General features: G+C 35.7%; 1 non-coding gene across 1 annotated transcript; it reads left to right on the top strand.

Moving 5' to 3' along the window:
* Nucleotides 1–464: 464 nt before the first annotated feature.
* On the top strand, nt 465–566 carry LOC118620540. The gene has a single exon (XR_004957455.1). It is a non-coding gene; the product is annotated as a U6 spliceosomal RNA (small nuclear RNA).
* The last annotated feature ends 6,780 nt before the right edge of the window (nt 567–7,346 follow it).

Here is a 7,346-nt window from a genome sequence, read left to right as displayed (position 1 = left end):
TAAATCAGCTTTATTGAGGTATAAAACACATATAATAAAACTTACCAATTTCTAAGTGTAAATTTCATGAGTTTTGACAAATGTATACAATTATCTAGCCACTACCACAATCATGACATGGAACATTTCCAACATCCTCAAAGTTCCCTTATGCCCCTTGGCAGTTAATTCATCATTTCATCACATTTCATTCTGGCCACTGGCAACTACTTACCTGCTTTATGAATCTACAGTTTAGCATTTTTTAGGATTTCATGAAAATGACATTGTAGGAAATGTATTCTATTGTGACTGGTTTCTTTTTCTTGGAATATCCTTTAAAGAATCATCTGTTATTGTACATCGCTGTTTCTTTTTATTGCTAAATAGTTATCTCTTATATAGATATACTGTGATTTATTTACCTAATGAGCAGTTGATGAAAATTTGTTTTTTAGTTTTTGCCTATTAAGAATAAAACTACTGGGCTCAGCAGCACATATACTAAAATTGGAACGATACAGAGAAGATTAGCATGGACCCTGCGCAAGGATGACATGCAAATTCGTGAAGTGTTCCATATTTTATTCTCAAAGAGAGACCACATGTTAGGGCACAAACAAAGTCTCTACTAGGTCAAGAAGATTGAAATCATATCAAGCATCTTCTGAGATCACAATGGCATGAAACTAGAAATCAATTGCAACCAGAACATGCAAAAACATTTCAACATATGGAGGCTAAATAGTATGTTACTGAACAGTTAATGGGTTACCATAGAGATCAAGGAAGAAATTAAAAACTTCATGGAAATCAATGAAAATGAACCCACACCAACACAAAATCTATGGGATGAAGCAAAAGCAGTTCTGAGAGCGAAGCTCATAGCACTACAGGCCTACCTCAAGAAACAAGAAAATTTCTAATAGACTATCTAACCTCATAACATAAAGAACTAGAAAGCAAACAAAAAGAAAACCCCAGAGCAAGTAGAAGGAAGGAAATAGTAAAGATCACAGCAGAAATAAATGACATACAGTCCAAAAAAACAATTCAAAGGATCAATGAAACAAAGAGCTGGTTTTTCGAAAAGATAAACAAGATTGATGGACCATGAGGTAGACTCAACAAGAAACAAAGAGAGACAACCCAAATACACAAAATCAGAAATGAAAGAAGAGAAGTAACAACTGACACCACAGAAATACAAAAGATCATTAACAACTACTATGAACAATTATATGGCAACAAATTCGACAATCTAAGCAAAATTTATAGAAACACATAGTCTCCCAAAACTGGACCGGGAAGAGATAGAAAACTTAAACAGACCAATAACAACAAAGGAAATTGCAGATGTAATCAAGACTCTCCCAGCAAACAAAAGCCCAGGCCTGGACGGTTTCACGGGGGAGTTTTACTGAAAATTCAGAGAAGAAATAATACCCATTCTTTTCAAACTCTTTCAAAAAATTTAAGAATAAGGAAGGCTTCCAAACTTGTTTTATGAAGCCAGCATAATTCTAATTTCAAAACCAGAAAAAGACACTGCAAAGAACAAAAACTACAGGCTAATATTCCTGATGAACATAGATGCAAAAATCCTGAACAAAATACTAGCTAATTGAATCCAGCAATAGATCAAAAATATTATTCACCATGACCAAGTGGGACTCATCCCAGGGATGCAAGGCTAGTACAATATTCACAAATTAATAAATGTGATACACTACATAAACAAAATGAAAGATAAAAATCATATGATCATATCTATAGATGCCAAAAAAGCTTTTGACAAAATCCAGCACTCATTTATGATAAAAATGCTCAGCAAATTGAGAATAGAGGGATAATATCTCAACATAATAAAGGCCATATATGAAAGACCTACAGCCAACATCATACTCAGTGGGCAAAAACTAAAAGCATTACCCTTAAGAACAGGAACAAGACAAGGATGCCCACTTTCGCCACTGTTATTTAACATAGTACTGGAAGTCTTAGCCACAGCAATCAGACATGAAGAAAAAATAAAAGGGATCCAAATTGGAAAGGAGGAAGTGAAACTGTCATTATTCCCAGATGATATAATATTATACATAGAAAACCCCAAAGACTCCATCAAATATTTACTAGACTTAAAAAACGAATTTGGCAAAGTAGTAGGAGACAAAATTAGTGCCAAGAAATTGACAGCATTCTTATACACCAATAATGAACTCACAGAGAAACTAAAAAAATGATCCCATTTACCATCGTCGGAAAAAAATTAAGATACCTAGGGATAAACTTAACCAAAGAAATAAAGCACCTGTTCACAGAAAACTACAGGACATTGAAAAAAGAAATAGAGGAAGACATAAGAAAGTGGAAGCACATAACTTGTTCATGGATTGGAAGAATTAACATCATTAAAATGTCCATATACTAAAAGCAATCTATAAATTTAGTGCAATCCCCATCAAAATACCAATGACATACTTCCCAGTACTAGAACAAATACTTTAAAAGTTCACATGAAACCACAAAAGACCCCAAATAGCCACAGCAATCTTGAAAAAGAAGGACAAAGGAGGTGGGATCACAATACTGGATATTAGGTTGTACTTCAAAGCTATTGTAATCAAAACAGCCTGGTACTGGCATAAGAACAGGAACATAGATCAATGGAATAGAACAGAGAACCCAGAAATGGACCCAAAACATTATGCTCAATTAATATTCAACAAAGGTGGCAAGAGCATATAGTGGAATAAAGACAGCCTCTTTAATAAATGGTGTTGAGAAAGTTAGACAGCTACATGCCAAAAAAATGAAACTAGACCATCAACTTACACCCTACACAAGAATAAACTAAAAATGGATAAAAGACTTAAATGTGACTCATGAATCCATAAAAATCTTAGAAGAAACTGTAGGCAACAAAATTTCAGACATCATATGCAGCCGAATTTTCACTGATACATCACCTAAGGCAATAGAAACAAAGGAGAAAATGAACACATGGGACTACATCAAACTCAAAAGCTTCTGCACAGCGAAAGATACAATCACCAAAATGGAAAGGCTACCCACTGTATGGGAGAGCATAATTTCCAATGATATATCAGATAAAGGTTTAATTTCCAATATATATAGAGTGCTCATACAACTCCACAAAAGGAAGACAAAGAACCCAATTTAAAAATGAGCAGAGGAACTAAATAGACACCTCTCCAAACAGGACATACAAATGGCTAAGAGACATATGAAGAAATGCTCATCATCACTAATCATCAGAGAGATGCAAATTAAAACAACAATGAGGTACCACCTCATACCTGTCAGAATGGCCGCCATCAACAAATCATCAAACAAGTGTTGGCGAGGGTGTGGAGAAAAGGGGACTCTAGTACACTGCTGGTGGTAATGCAGACTGGTGCAGCCACTCTGGAAAACAATATGGTGTTACCACAAAAAATTAAAAATTGAATTGCCATTTGACCCAGCAATCCCACTTCTAGGAATATACCCTAAGAAGCCTGAAACACCAATCAGAAAGAATATATGTACCCCATGTTCATAGTAGCACTATTTACAATAGCTAAGATCTGGAAACAGACCAAGTGTCCATCAGTAGACGAATGAATAAAAAAGCAGTGGTACATATACACAATGGAGTACTATGCAGCTGTAAGAAAGAAAGAGCTCTTATCCTTTGAGACTACATGGAGGGACCTGGAAAGTATTATCCTAAGCGAAACAAGCCAAACAGAGAAAGACAAGTGTCATATGATCTCACTTATTTGTGGAATATAATGAACACAACAGTCTGAAGAACAGGGTAGTCCCAGAGATGTAGAATAAGGGTACAGACTGATAATCTTCAGAAGAGGAGGTGGTAGGGAGAGATAAACTACAGAATTTATATGCATGTATGCTTGACCAATGTACATGGACAACAAAGCTGGGGACAGGGTGGGGAGGGAGGGGGAAGAGGGTGTCAATGGGGGGAAAAAGGAGAAACATCTGTAACAAAAATAAATAAATAAAAAAGAAAAGAATAAGAAAAAAAAAGAATAAAACTACTGTCCATTCTGTGTGGTTCAGTTGTTGAGTGTTGACCCATGTACCAAGAGGTCACCAGTTCAATTCCTGGTCAGGACACATGCCCAGGGTGTGGGCCCAATCCCCAGTGGGGGGCATGCAGGAGGCAGCCAATTGATGTTCTCTCTCATTGATGTTTCTCTCTCTCTCACTTCCCCTCTCTCTAAAATAAATAAAGGAAAAAAAAGAATAAAACTATTATAAATTTTGAATATACATTTGGATTAATGTGTGTTTTTGTCACTTTTTGGTACATTCTAGCATAGACTGCTGTACTGTGTGAAAGGTGATGTGTTCATAAGAAAATGCTGACATGTTTTCTGAAGTAAGCATACAACGTTTTATTGACAGCTCCATTTGGCTGTCACATAAACACATCAGCTACTTCTCAATGCCAGCTTATCCTCAACACACAGGTGTTTCCTTAGAGAATCACAGATACACAAGAAAATTTCACATCCATATTTACACTTGGTGTTATCAGTGTTTTTAGTGGTAGCCATTAAATAGAGTGTGTAATTGCAGCTCAATGTGTTGCTATTTTGCTTTTCCCAGTGACTGATGATCCCGAGCCTCTTTATCATTGTTTGCCATTCATATTTATTTTAGGTAAAATGTCTATGCAAATGCTGTGCATGTTGTTTAAATATAGTTGTTCACCCATTTTTATTGAGTCATAGAAGTTCTTTATATATTCTGGCTGCAAATTTTATTTTGTTATGTTTTTCAGATATTTGTTTTGAGATCATTTTCTCCCAGTGTGTGCCTTACCTCTTAGTTTTCCTTAACAGTGTCTTTCAAAGGGCAAAAGTTTTTAATATTGAGTAAGTCTAAGAATTCTACCTGATACTTTAGGTCCTATAAGGTCTTTCCACTACGGATGATGGAAACATAAACCATGATCTTTTAGCTCCATGTATTTTTCTGCCTACTTCTCTTTAAAGTGATTCTTTCTCCTTCCTAGTGTAGTCTACTCTCACACATGAGCAGATCATTAGTCTGCCAAAGACCTGAGGAGACCCCTATGCATACATACAGATGTCTCTGTGTCCCTATCTCTAGCTTTTTCTTTTCTAGAGTTCTGGCAAGCAAAGTCTAACTGCTTTAGCCTTCCAGAACTTGGTTCTCTGTAGCCTCAACTCTATAAAATTTTTGTTCTGTACTTGAGTCTTCCTCTCTCTGCACTGAAGTCTGGATATTGCTCCCACACAATAAGTTGATGCCATTTTAGGGCTCACCTTGTGAACGTCCCTTCTCTTAGGGACTACAGTCCTGCACGGCCTGTTGTGCAATGTCTTGAAACCTCTTTTATGCATTTTCTGTTTTCTTTTTCTAGTTTAAAGCAGAAGGGTAAATCTGGTCCCTGTTATTCCACATTGGCCAGAAACATCAGTTTTTATCTTGCACAATATTGGAACTTGGTAAAATATCCATATTGAGTGGATTGGCAAACTTGTCCATTTGAGCAAATTTTAATGCCAGGAATGTCTGTATTCTAATATATTATAATGAATCATTTGTAACAGTGTTAATGCCCTTTCACAAAGTCAGATTACTTTCTATAAATAATTTGTATGTTTAGGCTTTTAACTTTCTATTTGTATCTTGCATAACTCCTTCTTTCCTGACTCATGTTGTTAACTTTTTATTGACAGCCCCACTTGGCTGTCCCATAAGCACATCAGCTACTTCTCAATGCCAGATTATCCTCAACACACAAGTGTTTCCTCAGAGAATCAGTTTTTGGCAGAGGATGAGGTAGGATTCAATAATCACTCTAGAGGATTTAGTTTGAGTAAGACTGAATTAAATTACTTTTAAGTATCTTAGCTGTCTAGCTCAGTTATAAGCAATTTAATGCAGTCATAGACAATTTAATCAATTCACCTTTATTAATCTTCCATATGTTCTACCATAGAAATCTTTCAGAAATTACATTGAATAATCCCTGTGCTTTCTGCCCTTCCCGTGTTTTCCATTGCCTGAAGGACAAAGCTGCAATTCTTTTTATTGTTGTTGTTGTTGTTTTGTTAATTCTCACTTGAGGATATTTTTCCATTGATTTTCGAAAGAGTGAAAGGGAGGGAGGGAGGAAGAAAGAGAGAAACACCAATGTGAGAAAGACACATCTATTGGTTGCCTCCCACACAACACAGACCAAGGTGGGGGATGGAACCTAAAAGCCAGGTACGTGCTCTTGACTGGGAATCAAACCCAAAACCCTTCAGTCTTTGAGGCCGACACTCTAACCATTCAGCCAAACTGGCCAGGGCAAAACTGAAATTCTTAAACATGGCATCCAACACCCTTCACAATGTGACTGTAGTTTATCATTCCAGCTTCATCTCTAGCTCTACTATAGAATAGAAATAAGCTTGTGGTTAAGTTTGTGGGCTCCAGGGTTCAGATGTTTTTATTTCTTAGCTACACATTAATATGAAAAATTTTAAATGCTCTAATCCTGAGTTTGGTGTACTTAGGTAAATGAACCTTGGTAATTATAGTAGTGCCTATAACACAAACTTGTGAAAATTAAATGAGAGTGTACATTGCAAAACGTATTACATGTTGTCTGGCACTTGGTGTGCTCCTTAAGTACTTATTATTTTCATTATTCATTCATAATTATAAGAATTATATTACTAACTAATATTTATAATTATGTTTTTCTTTTTACCAACTTCACTAGATTGTGTGCTCATTCAAGAGATGTGGAAAATTTACAATTAAGATGAGTTTATTCAAAGATCTTTTTGTTTAGTTGAGAAATTTATTTAATTGAAAATTAAATACCTATACTCTTTCCAAATTTTTTTAAATGTTCTTAATGTTTCATTTAATTTATTCAAACAGACCAGGTTCTTGTGCTCGTGGTATTCACAGTGTTGATGCTAAATAAGTTATCCCCAAATATGTAATTACAAATGGTGATAGTTATTCCAAAGAAAAGTAAGGAAGTTTTATAGTAGCCAAAAATAAATGAATCTGATTTGCGAGTTTAGGAAAGCTTCCTTAAGGTAGTAAGTCATCAAACAGCATGTGAAGAATGGTTAGAAATTCCTTTGTGTGGTGGTGGGAAGGTGGGATGTGCACTGTGAACAAAGATTCCAAGGTGTGAGGGAAGATAAACTTCTAAAACCTCGATAGAAGCTTTTAGGTAAAGGGGTATCTTTGGAAGTATATTGATACTTTCCAATCATTAAGGGGAGACAAGCTGGGGTGCGTGGGTAACATGTTCGGAATTGTAATTTTAAAAATCACTTTGTGGCCCTGACCAGTTT

This window comes from Molossus molossus, unplaced genomic scaffold (genome assembly GCF_014108415.1).
Source record: "Molossus molossus isolate mMolMol1 unplaced genomic scaffold, mMolMol1.p scaffold_m16_p_7, whole genome shotgun sequence".
Taxonomy (NCBI): Eukaryota; Metazoa; Chordata; class Mammalia; order Chiroptera; family Molossidae; genus Molossus; species Molossus molossus.
This window is presented reverse-complemented; position numbering and strand designations above follow the sequence as displayed.